The following is a 27,258-nucleotide window of genomic DNA, read 5'->3' on the forward strand; positions in this document are numbered from 1 at the left end:
CGAGAGCTAGCGAGAGCCGCCCGAACATATGGACATGATACGTCATTAATAGTGCAATCAGCTTCAAGAAGTGAAGCCCTCGAGACCGAGTTAAAAACTTGTTTGTCAACTGGAGATATACAGTCTGTTTCAAAGCTGAGAAATTCGGGACAATACAAACGAGAATATGACTCCAGCGGAAGTGATAAAATAGATGGGGGCCCACCAATGAAACGCTCGGTTCTTGGAAACCGCCGAATAGGAAAGCGTAAACGATGCTCACGGTGTGACGCAGAAAAAACATCACGGAATACGATGTCCAGCCATTGATCGAGACTGCAGAAAGTGCGGCCGCCGAGGATATTTCGCTGCTGCTTGCCGCAAGAAACAGATCAACCGCATCGATGATTGGACCCCTCAGGAACCAGTAAAGAATGGCGATCAGGTATGAGTTATTAATTTCGCTTTTGACTTTCCTATGAATTTGTAAGTTTCTGATGCAATACATAAAAAAACAAAACTTACTTACATCCCCAAAGTAATTTTTTTTAAAGGGGGAGTGAGATGTGGGATACGACTTGATAAACAGCAACCTACATAGAGCCCCCGTCTAATATCTAACACGACCCAAAGTTGCATAAATAATGTTATGCATGTACGTTTATAAACTGCGAGCATGAGAGTAGCAATCTACCAGAAGAGGATACGACTGATGAGCAGACCATTCGCTCGGCCTTTCACGTAGAGACCGCCGAAGAGGTAAGTCATGGTAATCCAGTATCGTGCTGAGTGATTCTTCCTAGTGCAATTCTAAATTCCACAATCATCAAAACACGTTAATTTAAAGGCGCTACGAATATATGTTTCACTATAAAAATGCAGTTCATTGTCGATTTTTTCATTTACAAAAACACAAAAGATTAATGCTACAATATGTGCATTATCATTTTCCATGTGCAGACTATTTTACAAGATCCATGTTTGTGTTGAGAGTAGTTGTATTGAAAATCAAATGTGGAACTTATTTATTAGAAATTATGTTTGTTATGTTCTTGTAAACGTCATTCCATTTCTTGTTTACATCACGTAGTAGATTGCACGAGTTTCACAATTGTTTTTTCGCTGATTTTATTACTGCCTTTTTGATGGGATCGACGCATGAGTTTTTGTATCAGTTGCACAATCGTTGTGAATAAATCTTCGTAATAACGGATGAACTTGGAAGTATGTTGCACAACACAGAAAAATTGCGCTTTTTCCATAACACAACAGTGATATAAACTAACTTGATCAATTGCACAATCAGTAGAAATATACAGCAACTTAACATGCTACTTGGGATATTTAGCAAAAATCCAACTTATCGTTAAAATTTCGTTTTTGCTTGCTGCGAAAAAGATTTTTATATCAATTCCAGCGCTACATTCCATGAATTTAAAAATATAATCACAGAAGTGTTCGCTCACCAGTACCCAGTGGCCACTTGGGTCACTGCGAAGAGAATGTGGTTCACTTCTTTAAACACAAGCACACATTCATTTTTCATTGAATCCACTCGCACGGTGCCAGTGTTTTGTTCTAAAAATCGATCAATGAAACGGTTTTGTAAAGTTCTGACGGTATTGGTTTGCACGCTTACTGTTCGGAGAAGAAAACGGGTGCAAAATAATTGCCGGCGGATTGTCCCGAAAGTGCATTTTTTTTCGTGCGGTGCACATTAATGAAACACAGTGCACCTGTTGTGATTGCTCGACTCTACGAAAAGTGGACGAATCAAGCTAAACACTACATGAGTGTTTTCAATGAAAAACAAAATACGTCTGTCTATTCGACAGTGAGAAGAAGTGCGCTTTCCTTTTTGTGCGGTGTTCGCCAGCTGCATCCTCAGTGTGGGCATGAAACTTACACGCTGTTGTATGACTCTAGTGAAATGCTGTCACCGCATCACTAGTAATGAATATGTGGAAAAATGGCCAGATGAACAGCTCACTCGACGTAGTGTTCGTGAGTTAGTGGAAAGTTGAAAAAATGCGTAGCTTACGGAGGTAACTACTTTGAAAATGTGTCTTGAACCGTTTTTACAAAGAACATGTTTTTTCATTCAAAAAATCCCACTGGTCTACCTGGTAAAATAGTTCATCATTTATACACTGTAATAAATTAATAACAAAAGTACTTGAATATTCCTTCTCTTTCACGAACTATAGAAACGCAGTCGACGGAAAATCTCGCTTTTTCTGGCCACGATGACCCAAACATGAACCATCGAACGGTACGCTATGTGTGACCGGTCCCTGTTCTACACCTCACCATTTAGCAACACTAATAATTTACATTCGGAAAACCTGCTGATAATAACGAAGGGAGAAGATGGTTGGTTACGGCGCTAGCACCTAGAAGACAGGTTGATCTCAGAATGGGGCGCAAAAAATATCAACAGATTGTAAACAATCGCGTAGAAACCGGCCGAACACGTGTCTAGTGTGGAAACTGGGGCGCAGGCGCGGCGACACCGAAAGTTCGTTTGCTGAGAGTCGCATCATATCTCGAGAGTCAATGAATTTCGTCAAAGTGGTTCGGTTTGCCGGTTGTTGTTGCCATAGGTAGGCTAAGTTTTGCGTTAGGCATTTTATATTTGGTTCAAAACATTCAGAGCAGAGATATGAAATTATTGTAGCAAACGTTTTTCTTTAATAAAACTGAAACAAAATAGTTTATACAATGGTACTAACGAATCTGTGTAGTATAAGATTCTTGGGTGGCAAGGCAGTTGTCGTATGTTTGAGTCTCGATCTGCGAGCACTCCTACTCGAGTAACCAAAAGTTCGAAAGAAAAAGGGAATGAACGGAACTTGTTCTGTACTTTCAAGTTGCTAAGAGCGCACTCGGTGCTTCTACCGTACTTTCAAGTTGTTCCACGTGTCCTTTTGAGCAGTGATAACGTTTATGTGAAAACTTTGTTGTGAATTTGAAAATGTATTGAAGATAATCGTTTAAGCAAAACTAGCTCATCTAGTCTTCTGAAGCATTTGTTATGTTGAGGCATATTTTCTGGAAAAACATTCCTGGCAACAGTGCCCATTCTAGCCCGTATATGGCGAAGATTTGATTCCTTTTGTTTAGGGAGCAGACAACAGTTGGTTGATAGACTTTGCCAAACGCAGTTTAGGGCCTTGTTGCCGGTTGTTGGTCCCGACAGATCATCAAAAACGGTACGGTCGAGTGCTCGCAGACAGTGGGTGGTTGGGTGAATTAGCATGATTTTCGAACGCACCTGATCAAAACAAGTTGCACGAAGGATGTTTCATTCAGTCTCACTGTGGAACTCGCAGGAAGCAGTTGAGCTGAAGGAAATTGAAATGGGTGTAGATTCGGGAAAGTTGCGTTTTCTTTTCGCGAAGCGTGATGATTTTTTTCTATACGGGCAATGTTAACACAGTCGTAGTTGTTTCGAAGTGTTTACGTGTTTCCGTGCCACTTTAATGTGCCGGATGTATTGCGGTTGGTTCCGATATTGTGCAGTGTCGTGTGCTTGAGTCTAAAATCACTGCACGGCTGGATGGAAAGTATTCTTCTGTACTTAATAACTCACCGTGTGGTAGCTTACCAAGCAATTGGGAGCTGGACCCAAGCACGCTCTCGAGTTAATACATCATCACATTGCCGACGACAAGTGATTTAGAAAGCATTTTATACATAATGAATGTTGTGAATAAAATTACGTTTATTGCTGGATAACAAAGTAATGCCATAGAAAAAGGGCGGCGGAATTTTTCATTCGCCCGCTATGTGAGTGAGTTTGTGTGGTGGGAAAATGACAAAAAATGTCATTAAACACATGGTTGAGTGAAAAGTGAAATTGCTTGAATAGAAGAATAAATACTGGGTTTCCTTGCTTACGGGGTGGAACGCGGTGAGTAAGTTTTAGACCTGCTTCAGCTTGTGTTGTTGTTTTGCAAGTGCCGATATCCTTACTTAATTTCTTTTTCATTATTGTTTTGTTCTAAAATTAAATCAAATTTATTTACATTCCGAAATAGTACTAACGTTTATACTACATTGAAACTGAAAATAATGTTAATTCTTCCAAGAAACGAAAAAAGATCCAACTTTTGCAAAAACGGTTATACATGAGCCTTGAAGGGTTAATACATAAATGCGACGTTTACTCTGGGCAAAGCAGAAATGTTGAAGCACATTATTAATGTGGATTTTCATTGTTTGATTTAACTTTTCACAAATGATAATCTTCAATTGAATTAGAATAAGTGTTTGCAGAGGGTGAATTAATTTGGTCTGATGGGTGCACAGTTCATTCTCTACACATTCATCTTCAAATTCAGAATAGAGTACAAATATTACAAAAAAAACAAAACTTTGGATGAATGCTGGCGAGAGATGTGTTGCGGTTTAGATACAAATGACCACTTTTCACTCAGGGGTGGATGTGGGTTGTCATACTTAAAACAACGAACCGGGGTATTGTATAGAGTTTGCGGAATATCCGTAGCGTAAATATTTTAACTGTTGATAAAATTTATTGTTCAACGATTTTGCAAATGTCACATTCGTTCGTTGCTAAATTTAAGTTTTCTAACAATAACGGTCCAATTGAAATAACATATTCGAAGAACATTATTTGACGAAATTCATTCCTTTGTTGGTTCAAAAAGCCACGTCATCCCACAAACACAACTACGTTTTCTACATATTTCGCAAACAAAATCTTTTATATCAACAGAAAACGGAAGCGATCGGGTTTTTGGAATCTGGGAAACGTACAACAAAAAGTAAAAAAAAAAACTAAATGATATTAAGGATAAAATTAGATAGAATGAACTCATCTATTATTTGGGGGCAGCATAAAAATTAACTACATCGAGCAAAACTAGAAGAGCAGAAGAAGTTCACTAATTAGGTTTACCTTTTAATTTTGAGTAATTTTACACTTCTGTACAACATCCATAACCAGAGGGTTACAAGGTATAGTAAGTTTACACCCTCGCAGAGATGCCAGATTTGCAGATTTGTCTGTAAATCTGCAGATTTTGTAGATAGTGCTGGAGACATTTGAAAATCAGACTTTTGAAAATCTAGTCTAAATTTCTTAAATTGCCGCGATCTTTGTTTTTGCTCGCCAAGTCATTTTAGCGTGTCATAATAGAGAAATAAAGATATATTTGCTAACTGCAGATTTTTTTCGGATATACAGACTTTTGCAACCATGTCTGAAGGTATTTCAATTTTTACTTGGCATCTCGTGATCCTAGAATTAATGAAATCATATTTAGTAGGTCGTTACCCAAGCGTACTTTTAAACGTTTATACTTCCTATGGAAATCATTGTATCTTTGGTGTTGTATTGAAGCTACACTGTTACTATTACTACAGCATCCAGGGTTAGTTAAGTTTGCAACTCAACTTCGGTTCATACTACAAACCTATGCTCCAAGTTTTAGATTACGTTTCAAACCAATTTCGCTTTGATTCGTGAACCATATGGCAAATGTTTTTCAAAGAAGGGCGAATCTTACAAAAGTAAACAAATTGAGATTCTCTCACCTATGAATAAATGCTTCAAAATCCTACAATTTTCTCTAAAAATTCGGATTCTACAAGAGTCTAAATTTGTTTATTACAAAGAACTATAAAGGGCGAAACTGTTTTTTTTTCATTTAGTTTCGCCCTCTGCGTGTTCCATGCCAACAAACAGGGCGATACTTCAATTGCTAGAAAGGAAGGGCGAATCCATTTATTTTCGTTTTTTTAGATTTTTTAACACAGAGAGCACAGAAGTGACAAATTTATCCAGTGGACATATAGAAAAAGTGAAAAAATGCATACCTTTAATAGATAACCCAACTGTTAATCGATTTATAAAATACAGATCTGAGAATATACGATAATTTCTAAATAGAAATAGAAACCAACGTAGAAACGTTCATCGATGTGTCACTCCATTTGCTGTCAATGTTAGGTTCGCCCATCTTTGAAAAACAGCTGATGTGAGTTGCACATAGCGGCATTAAATGCTCGTTAAAGACGGCAAAGTGAGTGATTTTAAATTGACTCATTTTATTGAAATTTATTGAAATTAAAAACAACGTTGATTAGTGTTGGTTTTTAACGGTTTTGATTGGCTATTTTTTGAGGGCTAATAATGTCATCAAGCTCGAGTCTCGACAGATTTATCTTGGAACCATGTGAAATAACAGTGTAAAATCCTCAACATGCAGGCCATTTATTGAACTTTAAAGAAAAAATTTTGATAAAATTATTCCGAATTCGTTTTAATTAGATCTCGTTTTAAGCTTTGATGCAGGGGTGGAAATAAGCAAATTTTTTGATTCACAGTAAAAAAAATAGACAGTATTATCATTTCATATCACATATTTAATGTAGATATTATAATGAAGATAAATTTTGGTTTTACTTAGAATTCAAAAAGGTCTTCAATTACATTCCCCACAATTTGAAACACAATCGCAATTTTAGTTTTGCTACTCAATTTTTTAATTCATGATGTTCGGTTTTTGGATTCACAATCGGAAATCTTGATTCACAATATTATCGACAAAAACGAGCTTAATCCACCTAGCAGTGAGATGATACCGTTTTTTCCGCTAGATAAGAAGTGTAAAATTAAAAGTAGTTAGCAACATTGATTATTGAAAAAAGGGAAAAAAAACATATTTTGACATCAGTTTTCGATATATTGTAGAAAAATTACATTTTTATGCATTTCACTGATTATATTGAATCCTAGTTTCTTTGAAACGCTCGCACTTTGGACTTGACATTCTTCATTAAATTCTGCACAGTTACTTTTTTGATCAGTCATTTAGGGGTTTGGTACCTAATGTGTACCGTTTTGTGCACTTTAGTGCACATGACTAGTTTTTATTTTTACGTTTCGCATTCAGCTCATCAGTGCGTTAGCAGTTTATGTTGAACTGCTAACGCCACCTAACGGTTCAACTTTTGTGACTTTCCTGGTGGCAGCTGTCCAGTTTTTTTGAACTCCTGCATGTTTTGGGACACTGCAGCTTCCTTCCGAAAGTACCGCTTGACAATTGCCCAATACCCTTCAATTGGCCAAAGATCCGGGCAGTTCGGTGGGTTGATGTCCTTTTTCACGAATTGTACATTAATTTTTGACAACCACTGTAGAACGGAGTTGGCATAGTGCACTGAAGCCAAATCCGGCCAGAAGAGAGGAGGAGCCTTATGCTTTCTGTACAGTGGCAGCATTCTCTTCTTCAAACATTCTTCCTCGTACACCTTGGCGTTAATTGTGCCCTTCGTGAAGAAAATCGACGACCGCAAACCACAGGTACAAATTGCTTGCCAGACCAACACCTTCTGCCCAAACTATTCCATCACCACCGTGGTGTCAGCGTCGTCCAGGTCCTGGTACACCGATTTCGTATAATATTGCGGTCTGTGCAGCGCTCGAGAGTCGTCGATCAGGATGCATCCGTCTTTATTCTGTAGAATCCGGTTATACAGTTATCGCTCTTGTTCTGGCCTGAACTTGCTGTACCAGGGACTTTTTCGGAACCTTCTGTTTCTTGTTCGTTTTTCGATAGGGTTTACTTGACCGACCGTTCATACGAGAATTTGAGTCATCGATTGGCCACCAGGAGGCAGCACCCGCAACAGATAATGGTTTGGGCCGCTGTAACCGCAGATGGGCGCTCTCCAATCGTTTTCATCGAGCCTGGCGTCAAGGTAAATGCGACATATTATCGGGAAAGTATTCTGGAGGTTGCTTTGAAGCCGTGGGCAGACAAACATTTCGGTGGCAGACCATGGACGTTTCAGCAGGACTCGGCACCGTCTCACAAAGCTCGAGTGAACCAAGAATGGCTGAAAAACAACGTTCCGAACTTCATCACGTCCACACAATGGCTCTCGAATTCACCAGATGCGAATCCAATGGATTATTCTCTTTGGGCCATTTTGGAGAGCAAAGTCCGAACTAAAAGATACACCAGTCTCGAGGCGCTGAAAAAAGTTATTGTCCGCGAGTGGGCCAAAATACCTGCAAGTCACATTCGGGCAGCTTGCGATTCGTTTTTTGATCGTCTCAAGACCATAGTCAAGGCAAAAGGTGGTCATATCGAGCAAAAGTGAATTGATTCTGAATTTTGTATTACTTTTACACATTTTGTACTTTGAATTAAGTAAAAGTAATTTTCCAAACTGAATTTATGGCCTTTTTAATTGGTTACACTTCGAGTGCCGGACCCTGTATATTAAATTAAAATATATTATAATATATTATATTATATTGTATTATTTTGTAATCTATTATATCATTTTATGTTATATTAATTTCATTACACTATGTTTCATTGTATTTATCAATATAAAACATTTTGCACGGGGGCGTAAAGGGGAGGGAGCATCAGGGCATCGGACGAATTGATGACTGGACGAGGGATTGTGGATAGCCAGCCCAAGTCACTTGAAGGAAACTTGTTTCCTTCTGAAGGTTTGAAATGAGTCTGACGCGCCCTTCTCAAACAAACCATCAGGCAGGTTCAAGCATGTATAGCGATATGCTTCATCCATGCACTGGATATTATGGTTGGAAGAGCATCTTTTATTCCCGCGGAATACGAGTAAGTGACTCTACTTACGTATCCGCCCAACCCTTTTTGTTCGCTTTTCGGTAACAGCTATAGTAAGAAGGTGAATGGATGAGTCATATCGGGGCTACTGTAAGTCTACCCGCATCCACTGGCAAGTCCTTGAACTGATGGTGGCTTCACTTCACATCACATCACATCACATCACATCACCTTCTGTTTCTTGTTCGTTTTCAGGGAGTTCCGAACTTTGATCCGTTGAATCATCCCGATGCTGGTGTTGAACTGCTTGGACAAATCCCGCGTCGACGCCGATGGGTTTTTCCTGATGCACTCAACCACTTTTAAGTCCCGGCCGGGCTGGCTGAGACCGGATCGGGGCAAATTCTTCATGGAAAGGGTCTTACCGAACTTCTCGATGATATTTTCGACACTGGTGACACCACTTTCTGAGCACCAAGTGTGCAGAATTTTCTTTCGCGTTTCCGGATCAATTCGACTCATCATTGAAACGATAAACCGTACCGAAACCAATCGATTGCGCAGCTGTTATTGAGCAGTTATTCAAAGAAAAAACAGATTTTTTTCTTTTTGGAAGCGTTTTGGACAAAAGTCTTTATTGTCCGATGGTGATTTCGCCTTGGCTCTCTTGGTCGATGATTTGGAAGGTGAAGCCTTTGGTGTTGATTTGGCCAGCCTTCCACGTTTTTTCTTAGCCGAAGTATCTGCTGTATGAGCAGCTAGGTGTTTGGCCAAAACTTTGACTTGCTTTGTCTCGACAGCAGCCTGCATTTCACTGACAATTTTTCACGATTTGTCGAAAAAAATTGAGTGCCGGTAACCGAACACCATTTTGAAAATGACAAAACAAATCTTTGGTTGCGAAAATTTTGATAGCATCCGGTTTTAAATCACGAAATAGATCGATTTCACCTCATAAATATTTAATCCACTCATCTTTCCGATTGATGCTCTTCAATTTATGATACTCAGTAAAAACTTTTGTGTTGATTTTCGCGCAATTAAAATTTGATTTGAGTAAAAAGTACAAGCGTCTGTTTGCTTCGGTATTCGGCACAAAAAGAACGTGCTGCTATTACACACACATGACATTTGTCGAAATGACGCTATCTGCTTTCTGTCAAAAGTTACGGTGGGGTGCCGGCAACCGAACATCTTCCCTATGCTTAAGCTAAGTTTTTTTTATCATGTCTGGCATATATTTTTTAATATAGTTATTGATTATAATGGTTCGTTTACTTATCGTGAATATACTTCTGCTGTTTTTTGTTTTTCCAAAAAGTTATAACAGTAATTAAATAATAATAATACTAACAATCATAAGATATTGCTATTATCATTGTAGGTTTTCCTATATTTTGCATTCGTGCCAGATTTTTCAATACTAATTATGAAGTGCTAGTGATAATATTACTGATAGCGGAGCTAAAGTTCTTGATATATTCATATGATTTTCCATCTTGTTGATTAGCTTGAATCCGCGCTGAATAATCGATATTTTGAATATCATTATTGCTTAACCGAAATCATTGAAACATTTCAAAACAGGCCATTGCAATTGTCTCTTGCTGAAATTTCGTGAAGAATCGGATATCTTCGAACTTAATAGTTTAAAAAAATAACCACAAATTTGTTGTACCTAGCTTATATTAATAATTAAAAAGAATTTTTTTCAAGCTTAGAATAAACAGTTATAGAATAGTAGCTGTTTAATGTAACTGATCTGTACTTTAGTGTAGATGCATCGTTTCAAATTCTAGTAGTGAAAAAGGGAAAACCTTGCACAATTCACACAATCGATCAACTAATTGATATTCGGAAGCATGCTAGGTTTTTTTTGTAATCACGACATCCATTTATGTCTCTGACATTAGCCACCCGTCTGTTTTCGGCCAAATTCAACCAATATCGTTCTGCAACCATCGTGTTCTCCTGATTTAGCTCCGTGTTACTTCTGGCTATTCAGCAAACTCAAACGACCTCTAACAACCTCATTGTACAATATTCGGGTACATCTTTTGATGTTGTTGACGTTAGTGTCTAAAATTAAATTTTGGTTGGCGGTTTTCATGAAGTAACTTCTTAGAAACAAAAACAATCGTGAAGAAATTACTAGCACTGAAAGAGAAAACATAAGCTGCTGTCGAAACATTCCAGGTCCGAATACACTAAGTTTATGCGGTTTTTTATGCGACTTTTTTATGCAAATTTTTAGAGTTATGCGGTTTTTTTATGCAAAGTTTCAGAGTTATGCGGTTTTTTATGCGAATTTTCAGAGTTATGCGTTTTTTTATGCGGTACGTAAACTCCCATAAAAAAGACTTCAGTGTTCTAGAAGCGCTAGAGTAAAATTAACAATGGGTTCAAATATATGCTCTCTATCGACAGTTCACCATGTAGATAGCGCTGTGGTTCAAACGATGATTATTTCGAATGAATCATTCAAAATATATAGGAATGCTTCTTCTCCAGTAGATGTTTATTACTTTGTGGTTAGAATTCAAATGATCGAAGAATGTTCAGTTGAAATAGAAGAAATGACATTGATTGTTTTCAATCAAATTTCCAACCAATTTGTTTCAATATTGCGCTTGAAAATAAATCTGTTTATTTTGCTTTCAGAACAGCATACAGATTGATAATGTTGATTTTACTTGTTGACACTGCACTGAAATAATTGATCTGGACATTTTTTCCACTCGGTAGTTGTTTAAACAGTTAACTTCCATACGAAAATTAATTACATAACCTCACCCGGCATCAATATCTGAATATTGTTCAGTATTAAATATGTTAAAGGTTTACTTTTTACGATTGTATTTAAACTGGTTCATATCAACCGATGATTCCAAGTTTAGCAGTCTCAGTTCACTGTGCCTATTTCCGCAATTGAAATGATAATTTCGATAATTTGTTAACATCATCGTTTAGGTAAACCGTAGAAGGCGCTGAGTTGTTTTGAGTTAAGTGTTTAATGGCGTTTTCGTTTTTAATTTGCACTACACCGGTGCTGTGCTACACTGAGGCATGAATAAACGAACAAAAATGACGAAAACATAAACAGTAACCATTGACTACAATAAACGATTCCATTGCACAGAGCTACACCAAACTTTTGATGAGTGCTACACCAGTGGTATCGGGGCAGAAAAAGTGTAGCACTGGTGTAGTGCAATTGGTAAAAACGAACGGTTTCAGTGCAGCTTTCGCTACACCAGTGTAGTGCAATTTAAAAACGAAAACGACATAAATGTCAATCAAATGATTCAGGATCTACACGGATAAAAATCCATTGCCGGTACCATGATAAAGAAATTATGAAAATCACGATACGTGTCAAAATAATTTAAATCATGAAAATGTTCATTGGATTTACTCACAAAATCATCAGTAACAGGCATGGACTCATGAGAAGTAATGTGTCATGATTTTCCTGATTTCTTCATCATGGTATAGGTAATGGTTTTTATCCGTGTAAGCTCGGTTTATTAAAAAAAAATTTTCATTGACAAGGATAATAATAATTACAAAAACGAATGAATATTGGAACTAATAAAATTCAAAGCATAACAACAAATATCATTAACATTGTAAAACAAAGTTGGATTTTTGTTGTCATCATTCACCACTGCAGTAAAATTACATTTTCAATTGAAAAACAGTACATTCATGTCAGTTCAATTAGTTTGCGTTGTTGCATTATTCTCTAGTACTGTTCCAACATTAATTGAGTCTACCGGTATATTTATTCTAGCGGCATAGCTGAAAATGAGCTCAAATGAATAGGCATTACAACACGAACTCGATGGCACAAAATCATTTCAGTTAGGATATGAAAATAAGGGGTGAGATTTTCAATTGAATTCTAGAGTGTTAACAGGAATTTTGGATCAATAATTTTCGATTTTTAAGAGGACAAAGAGATTTATCGAGTTTTTTTTAATAAGCTCGACTCTCATTGAAGATTATGGATATTGTGGATAGTGGAACATAGAAATAAAAACAAAACACAAATAATCAAAGGATTCTTTTTAAACTCCATCCTGAATTATTGTTAGAAACATTCGACGTTTGACGCGAAACGAACACTCAGACAAAAAATATATGAAATCTCATAATGATTTCGCATGGTTTTTAGCCACAAGCGAATAATAAGACCGCCAAAAATTGGAATTCCGATAAAAAGCCTTATGAAATTCATACGAATTTTTTAGGAACATTGTGCGAAATTTCTATGACCAACATAACATCTCATATATTATGAAATTCACAAGTTGTTTATATGAAAACTATAATAGTGATAGATGAGATGTCTATTGTAGAGGTATATTTTTTTCATATTAATCTTCTGAAATGGTGATTTATTTATTATATTTAAATATGATAATGAATTTTGAAACAAATGATTTTTGATAAGATAAATTTTGGTTTTAATTAGAAGAGCAATTCCAGGAACGAGTAGACGAAAAAGTGACGAAATAAGAATCGACCTTCTCCGATTTGGATGAAACTTTGCACATGGCTTCAGTATGGCAAACCATAAGTTTTGAACCGATTGAGAGGTCAATCCGACTCACGACTGATTTTTAAAAAGGGCGTTTGTATTTTTGAATTTCACAAAAATTACCTTTTTCAAATCGTTGTAACTCGGAAACCGTTAATTGTACAAAAATGGTGTTCATCCAAATCGGAGAAAGTCGAGTCTGATGATTTGCTAAGCATGTCTGGAGCAGATCACTTCGTATCGAACACTCGTTGTAATCGGTCGCTTCGGTAGAATCTCCCCAAGTGTTTTCTGTAGAGTGCCTATTTGTAGATTGCGATTGTTTGTTACGGGTAATTTCAGTGCCAGTGTATAGGATCAAAGCTAACCCATCCCGATCTAGTGCAATTCGATCCGTTGTACGGATAAAAAGTGCATTTTTCGATACCACAAAAGTCGTTGTGATAACACGTGCTTACAGCAACGCATTTCCATATTGGCTGCCAAGGTCGAGCTCTGCCTCCCGGACGGTAGCCAGCTCGGACTTAGCCTTCCAGGCGTAAACTGATTGCCATCGGCTATACTGTGTATGTGCAGTGAAGACTTGTGTGATAGTGAGAGTGTGTCTGAAGATACTGCTTAGCATCTACCGCCATCGTAAAACCAAACACGTGGTCAGCGTTCATTGGTAGCTGTGTTGAGAAGTTTTCTGCATACCAGCTGCAGGGACGATCATTTTGCTACCCTTGAAGTGATACAAGCTAAGTATTATTATATTATTTGTTCTATCTTTCCTTCTCGCTAGCATATTTTTGTGAAGCGTCTCCTTCACCTTATTATGAGCGAGGGTGGAGGCCTTTCCCCCTCAAATGGCAAACCCCTCATCAATATGGATTTTATAGAAGACCAAAATGATCTTCCTTCCTCTGACAATCCCCCTCGTACTCGCGTGTGGCCGATCGGTTCTGCTGGGCCTTATGTGGTATATTTCCGGTCCAAAAAAGATGAACCGCTTAATTTGATGCAAATATCGCGCGAACTGGCTAAACATTATCCGGACGTGATTCAGATAACAAAGGTTCGAGCAAAGAAATTGAAAGTGGTCGTAAAAACTATAGAGCAGGCGAATAAGATCGCTCGCCACGATGCTTTTACACGGAGCTATCGAGTCTACATACCAGCGCGAGAAGTAGAAATTGACGGCGTGGTCACGGAAGCGAGCCTGAATTGCGAAGATCTTCTGAAGCATGGGGTTGGTTGTTTCAGGGACCCTACACTTCAGAAGGTAAAAATATTGGACTGCAAGCAATTGAATTCAATAAAAATTGCAGAGGATAATACAAAAACATATTCTCCATCAGGCTCGTTTCGAGTGACTTTTGCTGGATCAGTTCTTCCTAACTTCATCCTTCTGGACAGAGTTCGCTTACCGGTTCGACTTTTTGTGCCGCGGGTGATGAATTGCACCAACTGCAAGCAGTTGGGCCATACAGCCACCTATTGCGGCAATAAACAGAGATGCATCAAATGTGGGGGGGACCATGCGGATGATTCCTGCGGTAAAAAAGCTGAAAAGTGCCTTTACTGTGGGGAAAATCCACATGAATTGAGTTCATGCCCCACATACAAACTGCGCGGGGAAAAATTGAAGCGATCTCTTAAAGAACGCTCCAAGCGCACCTTCGCAGAGATGCTGAAGAACGCCATGACACCTGTCGAATCGGTAAACCTTTATGATTGTTTGCCTTCTGACGAGATTGACTCCGATGACCCTCAAGAGGGAACATCCTTTGCTATGCCTAGCGGTTCTAGGAAAAGAAAGCCAACCTCATCTCCTAAACTGCCTTGTAAAGGCCCAAGGGTGTCCTCTGCGGGGATCAACAAAGTTACAACACGGGGAAGTGCTTCACAGAAACCGAAGCAAAAGGCTCCTGGTCTGGCAAACTTAAGATCAGACCAAGAATTTCCATCACTTCCTGGTACAACAAACACCCCCAGTACCCCCAAAATTCAACTAGACAATCAATCAAGTGCTGGACTACTGAAATTCTCTGATATTGTGGACTGGATTTTCAGAACCTTCAATATTACTGATCCTCTTAAAAGTATGATTATGACATTTATGCCAACAGTTAGAACATTTTTGAAGCAGTTGACTGCTACATGGCCCCTCCTTTCAGTGATTGTATCCTTCGATGGCTAACTCATCGAACGGGGTTGAGGATTCAATCACTGTCTTACAGTGGAATTGCAGAAGTATTATCCCGAAAATTGATTCCTTCAAAATTTTAATAAATAGTGTGAAATGTGACGCGTTTGCATTATGTGAAACCTGGTTGACTTCAAATATTTCCCTCAACTTCCACGATTTTAACATTATTCGCTTGGATCGAGATAACCCCTACGGAGGAGTACTTTTGGGGATCAAAAAGTGCTATTCTTTCTATCGAATTAACCTCCCCTCGATACCAGGTATTGAAGTGGTCGCATGTCATATCACAATCAAAGGCAAGGACCTTTGCATTGCTTCCATTTACATTCCCCCAAGAGTCTCGGTTGGGTTCCAATGGCTCAGCGATATCATGCAACTTCTTCCTGCGCCGACGTTAGTTTTAGGAGACTTCAACTCTCACGGTATGGGATGGGGTTGTCTTCATGATGACAACAGATCAGCTATGATCCATGATATTTGCGACAACTTCAATATGACAATCTTGAATACGGGAGAAATGACACGGATTCCTGCACCACCAGCAAGACCAAGTGCGCTGGATTTATCCCTTTGCTCGACCTCGTTACGACTAGATTGCAAGTGGGAGGCAATCCCTGATCCCCATGGTAGCGATCATCTACCTATCGTAATTTCAGTCGCCAAGGGATTGAGACCATTGGAGACAATCAATGTTTCGTATGACCTCACACGAAATATTGATTGGAAATGCTACGCAATCTTAATATCTGAGAAACTAGAAACAACACAAGAACTTCCTCCGGAGGAAGAGTACACGTTTTTGGCTGGCTTGATTCTCGACTCCGCGATTCAAGCTCAGACGAAACGTGTACCCGGCGCGAAAACTAACATCCGTCCTCCCAACCCGTGGTGGGACAAAGAGTGCTCATCTCTGAACGCTGAAAGATCTCTAGCATTCAAACAATTCAGAAAAAACGGAACATCTGATAATTATCGGAATTACACGGCGCTAGACAAGCGAATGAAGAACTTAGTTAAAGCAAAGAAACTAGGTTATTGGCGACGGTTTGTTGACGGATTAACAAAAGAAACATCGATGAGCACTCTTTGGAACACTGCTCGACGAATGCGTAACCAAAACACGACGAACGAAAGCGAGGAATATTCTAACAGCTGGATATTCGATTTCGCTAAAAAAGTATGCCCCGATTCTGTTCCGGAACAGAAGATCTCCCGCGTCGCGATATCGAATACAAACGAAACACCGTTTTCGATGGTAGAGCTCTCACTTGCGCTTCTGTCATGTAACAATAAAGCCCCGGGGCTAGACAGAATTAAATTCAACTTGTTGAAAAATCTGCCTGACTCTGCCAAAAGGCGCTTGTTGAATATATTCAACAAGTTCCTCGAGGGTAATATTGTCCCTCATGACTGGAGACAAGTGAGAGTTATCGCCATTCAAAAACCTGGGAAACCAGCCTCCGATCACAATTCGTATCGGCCGATTGCTATGCTCTCCTGCATCCGGAAGTTGTTTGAAAAAATGATTCTCTTTCGTTTAGACAATTGGGTCGAGACTAATGGCTTGCTTTCAGATACACAATTTGGTTTCCGCAAAGGCAAAGGAACGAACGATTGTCATGCGTTGCTCACAACAGAAATTCAAATGGCATTTGCTCGTAAAGAACAAATGGCATCAGTTTTCATAGACATCAAGGGGGCTTTTGACTCGGTTTCTATAAATATCTTATGTGAGAAGCTGCATCAGCATGGTCTTTCACCGATTTTGAATAACTTTTTGTATAATCTATTGGCTGAGAAACACATGTACTTCGCGCATGGTGATTTGTCGACAATACGATTCAGCTACATGGGTCTTCCTCAGGGCTCATGCTTAAGCCCCCTTTTATACAATTTTTACGTAAGTAATATCGATGAATGTATCAACACATCTTGCACGCTAAGACAACTTGCCGACGACAGCGTTGTGTCTATTATAGGACCCAAAGCTGCCGATCTCCAAGGACCACTGCAAGATACCCTCGACAACTTGTCGACATGGGCTCTTCAAATGGGTATCGAGTTCTCTACGGAGAAAACTGAGCTGGTTGTATTTTCGAGGAAGCGAGAACCAGCACAATTACAGCTTCAACTAGGGGGTGGAACCATAGCTCAGGTCTTCACATTTAAATATCTCGGGGTCTGGTTCGACTCAAAAGGTACCTGGGGATGTCATATTAGGTATCTGAAACAGAAATGCCATCAGAGAATCAACTTTCTTCGTACAATAACTGGATCATGGTGGGGTGCCCACCCAGGAGACCTGATCAGGCTGTACCAAACAACGATATTGTCCGTAATGGAATACGGATGCTTCTGCTTCCGATCCGCGGCGAACACCCATTTTATCAAGCTGGAAAGAATTCAGTATCGTTGTTTGCGTATTGCCTTAGGTTGCATGCAGTCGACTCATACGATGAGTCTCGAAGTGCTCGCGGGCGTCTTACCATTGAAAAACCGATTCTGGGATCTCTCATATCGATTGCTAATCCGATGCGATATCTTGAATCCGATGGTGATTGAAAACTTCGAAAGGCTTATCGAGCTTAATTCTCAGACCCGTTTTATGTCCTTGTATTTTGATTACATGGCCCAGAATATTAATCCTTCTTCGTTTGCTTTCAACCGTGCTCATTTGTTGGATACTTCTGATTCTACTGTGTTTTTCGACACATCCATGAGAGAAGAGATTCGTGGAATTCCGGGTTACATACGCCCTCAAGTGACCCCTAATATTTTTTACAATAAGTTTAGAGCAGTCGACTGTGAAAAAATGTTTTACACTGACGGATCAAATCTCAACGGGTCCACAGGCTTCGGTATCTTCAATCAGAACATCACCGCTTCTTACAAACTCAGTGATCCGGCTTCAGTTTACGTCGCAGAATTAGCTGCTATTCAGTACACCCTCGAGATCATTGAAACCTTGCCCAAAGACCATTACTTCATTGTCACGGACAGTCTAAGCTCAATAGAAGCTCTCCGGGCAATGAAGCCAGGAAAGTATCCCCCATATTTCCTGGGGAAAATACGGGAACATTTGAGAACTTTATCTGAACGGTCTTATTCAATATCGTTAGTCTGGGTCCCTTCGCATTGTTCCATTCCGGGCAATGAAAAGGCAGACTCATTGGCCAAGGCGGGCGCATTAAATGGTGAAATTTACGAAAGACCAATTTGCTTCAACGAATTTTTCAGTATATCTCGTCGAAGGACTCTCGAAAGTTGGCAAACTTCATGGAGTAATGGGGAGCTGGGACGATGGTTACACTCCATTATCCCGAAGGTATCGACGAAACCTTGGTTCAGAGGGATGAATGTGGGTCGTGATTTCATTCGTGTGATGTCCCGGCTCATGTCTAATCATAACACCTTGGATGCACACCTCCGGCGTATCGGCCTCGTGGAGAGCGGTCTATGCACTTGCGGTAAGGGTTATCACGACATCGAACATATTGTCTGGGCATGTACCGAGTATTGTGGCGCCAGATCGCAGCTAATGGACTCCCTTCGGGCCCGAGGTATATCACCTGGGGTTCCAGTACGAGACGTGTTGGCTCATCGAGACCTTCCCTATATGTCACTCTTATACCAGTTCATAAAAATCATCAACGTACAAGTCTGATCTGTGTTCTCTCAGAAACCTTTATCCCATTCCACGTGGGTGTTCAAGCCAATGAAATAAAAGCGAAACGAGTCCTTGCTTTTTTTCGAGTCTTCTCTTATCCCCCGATGATATTTCAGTTCAACCTCGATCCTAACATCCGCTCGCAACACCTCATCCAACATCTGTTCACCATCTTCTTCGGAACTAACAAGATCTTTGTGCTGACACTAATTTTGTTTTGCTCCCCCTTCTTTCGTCTTTTCACTATCTCGACGTGAACTAATAAGATCTTTTCGCTGAGCTAAGTAACTTCACTTTCTTATCCCTTGTTCCAACAACATTTATTTCTCCCTGTTTCACTCCTTCCAGACGATGATCAACGCGCGGGCCACCCGCCGGGTTCTAACTGCCCGGGGGTGTTTCCCGCGGACCCACACGAAAGAATACGAAAAACCATCGATGCGTACCAACGTCACCAGGATAATTCAGCGTACAAGTTCCAACCGACCAGACGCTGCCGATGACTAGTTGGAGACTACATCCTTGGAATCTGATCTCCTCGAAATCACATCACGAAATAGAAGAAATTACTTTAATTTTAAGTGGTAAAATTAATGCCCTCGGCATCTTATAGCTTAACGCAGTGTGCCTTAATATATATTATTGAATAAAAAAAAAAAAAAGCATGTCTGGAATTGCTCAGAATTTAAAAATGTCTTCATCGTTATCAGTATCACTGTCTGATTCGGAATCAACATTTCAACAAAGTTAGGTTCGTTTTAATGCTACTCTGTGTTCATTTAACAGGTTTGAAGTTCAAATGGCTGTCACTGCGGTGATATAATGGTATAAGTGGCGTAAACGTCAAAGTTGATTATCACTCAATGGATATGGATTATCCGATATCAATATTTTTTAGCTCGATTGGTGAGTTTATTTCGTCGGTCGCATCGAAATTCCATGCGTCGTGATGTATTTGAATTTTATTCAGCAGTACCGTCGTAGTGGAGTAATATCATCAATAAAACCAGCTAATACATGCTGCGACGAATAATAATTATAATAACAATCTTTGTGCGTGCTGTGCAGCCGATTAATATTACCCTATTTAGCTTGAATGTCGTACACAGAAGTAACAAGAGTGCAGGATTTTGCTACACCAATTCAAACGCACCATTCAAACTTTGAATCTAAGTTCGTGAAAATCGATCGATACCCGTTCCATTTTGGAGGTAATTTTAATTTTTTACATCGTGATTCAAATGAGCGACAACAACAAAAAAGTTTTCTGCGGCCTAATACACATATTCAAGTTAACATGAATAGACATGAACGAAACATTTATTTTTAAAGTTTTTTTTAAAAAAACCATGTGTGTGACACTGTTTGAAACATAGCAGATTTCAAAAAGTGGTTGAGCGTTATATGAATAGCTAATAAGTGCAACTTATCATTGAAGCCCTTCAAGTTTTTTATATCGTTTGTTTTATACCCGGCTTTAACCTAATTTTGGTCGTTCGCCGAATCGGCCCCTTTATGTAGTTTTGAATACGAAAACCGAATTTATATTTTGGGTGCCAAAAACGGACTAGAACTTTCCAGAGCAGAAAACGTTTAAAGTCATTTTTAGTGCAACAACCGGGAAAAAACTTTGATTTGGGATAACCGGATAAAATCTCGGATAAATGGAAACTTTCTACGTGTTTTCTTCGGTTTCGGGATTCATTCCGCATTTTGAATGTTTTGTATTTTATCTAACAGATTGCAACCCACTATTTAACCTACGAGGTGTTTGAGATCTAAAAGATTTTTGAATACTGGATATTGATGACGAACCTTTCATTTTAATCTAACTGTATAGAAATTAAATATTTTTATCTTGACGAATTAAGTTCTATAATTTGTGTCTATTAAAATATTTTTCGGAATCAAAATTCATTGAAGTGTAAAAAATTACACCAACTATCGATATTATTAGGTTCGAAAAGTAATTTAATATAATTAAAATTACTAACGAGATAACTATATTTAATTCTAGATCGCATTTGAGTAGTTTTTATGTATGACCACGCAAACAATTTTAAATAAATCTTAAGGTGATGTTGAGCACGATCGCACAAAAATTTTCAAGAAGTAGCTTTAGAATGATTGAATAGTCACAGATAGTTTTTCCCGCATTTGAAAACCTAACTGTTAACAATTGTGCCATACGGCAAGGAAAGTAATTAAACAAGTCTCAGAAAACACTGCCAAAAATGTAGGGTTTAATATTCTTACAAATTGTATAAATGTTATTAAACTGGAGCACTCGTGGCTCGTAGAGCAGCTAAAGCTCTTCGCCTGCGCATGGTGGTCTTCTGAGAATGAGAACAAATTTGTCTCAGCGCAATAAAAAGAGCGCATAAGGTCTACTGCTACTCTGTGTAATATACAATTCCCACAATTTAAAAAATAATCTCAATTTTAGTTTTGTTACCCTTTATTTTAATTCACGGTGTTCGGTCTTTTGATTCACAATCAGAAATCTTGATTCACATTCTCGTGCGCAAAATGGGCTTATTTCCACCTCTGCTTCAAACACTGTGGCAGGGGTGCTTGAAGAGGAAACGACTTGGGCAATTTCTGATTTGGAAGGAACTGAAACCAAAAATGTGGGAGTTGAACTGTTTTGATAGGGTCTCCGAGTGCATCGATGAGGTAAATGCCTCAATTTCGTTTGTCAATAGTTTCTATACAAAGTTTCGTAGATATTCTATTACCGGGGCGACAAACAACAGGCGATCTCTTTCCTCCCGCCAACGCACAGTGGGAAAAAAGGATAAAAAATGCGACATTATTCAATAATCTCATACATATCCATGTGAATATTTACAAAGTAGGTTTTTCTTATGCAAAAATGACCGTTGAGTCTATTGATGATAATTAGAATAGCCGCAAAATTCACTATCATGTCCGTTTTTCCCCAAATTTCGCTTTTTTATATCTTACTTTGAAAAACTAACTGTAAAACTCTGAAGAAAATGAACTCGACTTTCTTGTTCTATAAATGGATTTCTGTTAATCGGAACGATATCGTGCAACATAGTTTCATCCCAATTTTGCCTCAAATTTAATTTAATGTTTAATTCTACTATACAATCCTGAAGCTGATTCAGAAAACTTTAGTGATCCATGTAGAGGAGACCGGGGCTAGTTGGCCGAACGGCCGATTAGCAGAGTAGCTTTTCTGATAAGGCTTTTATGCGCAGTGGCCATAATGATTTGGTGGAGCATTAGGTCACCCACGTACCGACGTAATTTTAGGTGTTTCTGTGTTGTCGTTTGTGCAGGAGCACTTGTTTTCTTTTTTCGGCACTTGTGAGTAAATTTTTGTTTTTATAAAGTAGTAATACGTGGATCAATTTTTATTTGATTTCCAAAAACATGGTACCATTGGAAAGGGTATTCAAAACTTTACAAAATGGCATATCGGTTCTTAGTTTAACCTTACTTTCATTTTTGTTGATCGTGATTGTTCTCGAAAACATTCATTAAGGGGAGGTTGGCCGAGTTTTATGCAGGATTAGTTGGTCGAGTTGTAATTTTAGCTTAGACTGAAGTGCACTTGGATATTCGTGAAATGTTAACCTTTTTTGGATTATAAGGAAAAATATACATGAGGAATAAGTAATGGAAATAAATTAAAATTATTGACAAATAAAAATTAGAGATTAGAATCATTAAAAGTTGGAAATTGTCGATAGGAAAGATGATTCCAATATTTTATGAATCAAATGCCATCAAAACTTTTAGCATTTAGATTTCCTGACAGGATTTCTCGCAAATTGACCCAACCCCGCACAAAACTCGTCCTTCAATATAGAATCTGCTGCAGATATAAGCCATCCTGAAAATAACTAGCATTAGAGGAGTAAAAATGAAAACAAGCGTAAGCGCGAACGCTTTCATTACTAAAAAAACGCAAAATCCGAAAAATCACGTTATTGATGTCAAAATGCAAGTGACACAGGTCACATGATTGATTCTGAACAGAATGGTTCCCTGCTTATTTACCACATATTGGATGCAGGGTTTTGAGAATTATGTTTACCTGCCCACTATTCATGTTGAAGATTGAACCAAACTCGATAACAAGTTTTCAATTCCAACTCAGTTGCCATCCTAGTTGCGAAGAGCCAGTTTTTAAATCGGTCTAGTTTTTGTACCACATAAAATCTAATACACTTTTTGTACTTTTCAATCACTAGTACCCATTACCGAACGTTGTTAAATATTATACCAAATTCAAACTTCTTACCTTGAACTTTCCCGAAGTTCAACGGAAAACTTTCAGTGACTTTCTAACCAAAAGTTCCACAAAGAGCATTTGTACGTTCAAATCTGCAGCATGATATGCACGTTCTCTGAAGCGGTAGAAAAAGTTTGTACAAAAATAAAATTAAACTTCCTCATTCCTTGCGGTTAGTAATCCAGAAACATATGTGACAACGACCAATTAAATCACTAAGCCCACCCACATTGGATTTTAAATGACTGTCCGATCGAAAAATCTCACGTCTGTAAATGTTAATTTATGTTCCATTTTCTCACAACATAAATGAAGGTATGTGATGATAGTTAATTATAAATTATGCATGAACTATTTTAAAACACATTAGCTTAAGCGCGCGAAAAATTAGTTTCCTGTCAGTTAACCTTTATATAGCGTGAGAGCGACTGATACAGTACTGCTAGGCTGGATTTGATATATGATATTTTGTGGTTTTCAATCTGTGCGGTGATAGTGCCGATAAAATAAGAACATCACAGTTAAAAATATTTTGCGAATTTTCCTTTTTTTTTTTTCTAATGCACGTATTTGTAACAAGAGATTGAACATAAAGTTACTGTATCATTTTGTACATTTCAATATAATACAATTCTGTAACGCATATTTTAGTGCCATCTTTTGATGATAAATTATAGTTAAAAGTGTTGATACATTCATAATAATGTATTAACTATCACATCGGCCTTATCATAAAATATCATATAATCATATCATCAAGGAGTTCAGCCCGTAGAGTTTCCCTTTTCTGTATTGAAAATAGAATCGGGGAAAACACAACAGTAAACATAATATCTTTGTTTTATTTGTTGGAATCCAATCGTTCTCGCTCAGTGAAAAATAAGCATTTTTAATATCTTCACTCTAAAAACAGACTCTCGAGATCGGCATATTGAAATACCGAATTAGATCGGCAACACGACATTTTACTGACTGTTCAGTAATCCACATGCTATTTTCCGAAATTCGTTAAATTAATATTCTAATAAGTCGGTAAAGTGCGTTTTTTTGTGTAAGTTTAGCATAAAATTGTGCTGAATATGTTTGGAGAGATTTCGAACAGTGAGTTAGCTTTTGATGAAACTCGATGATATATCTGGCATCTAATGTTTCTTGCCAGTTTTGCAAAGCACAACGTCGCCCTGGCTCGTGGAGTTGGAAAACGTATAAATTGGATGAAGCATAAAGATTCCTATATTTTGTAAAAAAATAATAAGTGAAATAAAAAACTATTTACCTTTAATATATATTTACATATATCTGATTATTTCCAGGAAGAGGCGTTAGGGAACAATAGAAATAAAGGTCTTAAACCTCGATGTTTTTGTTTTGGATTTCTTTGTATATTGAATTTAAATCGACAACAATAAAACACCCCCTTTCCTCAACAAAGCTTTTGTGATAATTATTTCATTATTAACTTCTTTTTTATATTCGATTACTAATGACTCGGCCATTCATGATTCAATTCGGATCGCTTTTGCCGAGCTAACAGTAAAATTAAATCAAAGTAATAAGTTCGGAAATAGATTACAGTTAGCAAATTTAGGATTACCGAGATTTTTAGTAATTATACATTTTGCCGAGACGATTACCGAGCACTGGGATGTGCAAATCTCGGATTTTTTTTTTGAGATTCAGAAATAAGATTAAAGTGTGTTTCCGACGAATGACCATAAAGGTTAAAACTGAGGTGAAATAAATTAACATCAATAATAATGAGAAGAATATTTTTTAAACTCGATCAACAATATGATTTGAATCTATGTTTATGGAAATCATTGCATATTTTTGTTACATGTACAACATACCCACATACACACAAATACTTTGTCTTTCTCATATAGGAAGGTTATGCAATCACTGTGAAAACCGACTTTTGAATCGTGGCCTAGTGTTATATACCATTCGACTCAGTTCTGAGTTCTGAGTGAGAAAAATATTCAATCACTTTTCTCCGAAGTGGCAGAACCGATGTTTACAAACTTGAATTAAATGAAAGGTACTACACCGAAACCTCCATTTACGAACTAAACGGGGGTTCGTAAAAAGAGATAGCTCGTGAAAAAAGTTTACGTTATTTGGAATTTACATCGTAAAAAAAGTTTTGTGTAATGAATGAGGAAACCGTGCATCATATGGCTATTTTCGGAAGGGTTGTGAAGAGTAAGTGCAAGAAAATGATGTTTGGACTCGTTTCAAAATCCAAGATGGCGGCTTCCGGTTTATTGACTTAAACCCCTAATAATATGGGTATCTTTGGAACGGAATGAATGACTAGCTGTCGGAAAACGATGTTTGAGGTGATTCTGAAATCCAAGATGGCGACTTCCGGTTTGTTGGTCTTCCTTGAAAACCCTTACAATATGGGTACTTTCAGAACGAGATTGAAAAGTAGATGTTGAAAAACGATATTTGAGGTGGTTCCAAAACAGTGACTTCTGGTTTATTAGTATTTCTTAAAAGTTTTGACGTATTCCTTAAATTTGGCATTCTTTGAAAACACTATACCGGAAGTAACCTTATTGAATTTTGAAGCGAGCTCAAACATCGTTTATTGGTTCTGTTACGAAAATTTCTTTGTTTTAAGGGTTTTTAAGGCATATCGAAAAAACCGGAGGATGTTATATTGGAATTCGAGACTACACCAAACATAGTTTTGCGGCATCTGTTTATTGAATACCCATATACCCATATTGTAAAGGTTTTCAAGAAATATCGATAAACCGGAAGTCGCCATCTTGGATTTCAGAACCTCCTCAAACATCGTTTTCCGACATCTACTCATCAATTCCGTTCCTAAGATACCCATTTTTTAGAGGTTTTCAAGGAATATCAAGAAATCGGAAGTCGTCATCTTGAATTTCAGAACAACCTCAAACATCGTTTTCCGATATCTACTAATCAACCCTGTTCCGACAATACTCATATTGTAAGGATTTTCAAGGAATATTAGAAAACCGAAAGACGCCATCTTGGATTTCAGAACCACTTCAAACATCGTTTTCCGACATCTACTCATCAATCCCATTCCGAAAATACTCTTATTGTAAGGGTGTTCTTGGAATATCAATCAACCGGAAGTCGCCATTTTGGATTTCCAAAATACCTCAAACATCATTTTCCGGAATCTACTTTTTAAACCTGTTCCAAAAATACCCATATTGTAGTAGTTTCCATGGAATATAAATGAGCCGGAAATCGCTTTCGTTTTATTCCAAAACCTCTTTCTACGAAGCAGGTTCGTAAAAAAAGTTTACGTTATTTGGGATTTGGTTCGTAAAAAGAGTTACGTAAAAACCTCTTTTTACGTAACTCTTTTTACGAATCAAATCCCAAATAACGTAAACTCTTTTCACTAACCTACTTCGTAAAAAAAGAGGTTTTGGCATACATCGAAAGCGATTTCCGGCTCAATAATAATCCATGGAAACTACTACAATATGGGTATTTTTGGAACGGGTTACTTGATATTCCTTGAAAACTCTTACAATGTGAATAGTTTCAGAACGGGATTGATGAGTAAATGTTGGAAAACGATGTTTGATTTAGATTAGATTTCAAAACGATCACAAACATCTTTTTTTTTTGGTACCTACACACCAAATCTGTACTGAAAATATCCATATTGTGAGTATTTTCAAAGAATATCAATGACCGGAAGTGATCGTCTTGGATTCAGAACTATCACAAACATCGTTTTTATGGCACCACATCAAATCCTTTTCGAAAATACCCATACTGGAAGGGTTTTCAAGAAATATCAAGAAACCGGAAGTCGTCATCTTGAATTTCAGAACCACCTCAAACATCGTTTTCCGACATCTACTCATCAATTCAGATCCGAAAATATCCATATTATTTTCTTGCACTTACTCTTCACATCTGTTTCGAAAATAGCCATATGATGGGCGGTTTCCACATTCGTTACACAGAAATGTTTCTACGAAGTAAATCCCAAATAACGTAAACTTTTTTTTACGAACTACCTCTTTT

At 38.0% G+C, this 27,258-nt stretch overlaps 1 protein-coding gene across 1 annotated transcript in view; it reads left to right on the forward strand.

Moving 5' to 3' along the window:
• The first annotated feature begins 3,133 nt into the window (after positions 1–3,133).
• Positions 3,134–27,258, forward strand: part of LOC131438760 (G-protein coupled receptor dmsr-1) — a 475,110-nt gene continuing 450,985 nt past the window's right edge. The window contains exon 1 of the mRNA XM_058609005.1: positions 3,134–3,892. The gene's annotated coding sequence lies outside the window, so the exon portion shown is untranslated. The remainder of the gene's footprint in view (positions 3,893–27,258) is intronic.

The sequence above is a fragment of the Malaya genurostris genome, chromosome 3, assembly GCF_030247185.1.
Source record: "Malaya genurostris strain Urasoe2022 chromosome 3, Malgen_1.1, whole genome shotgun sequence".
Lineage (NCBI taxonomy): Eukaryota > Metazoa > Arthropoda > Insecta > Diptera > Culicidae > Malaya > Malaya genurostris.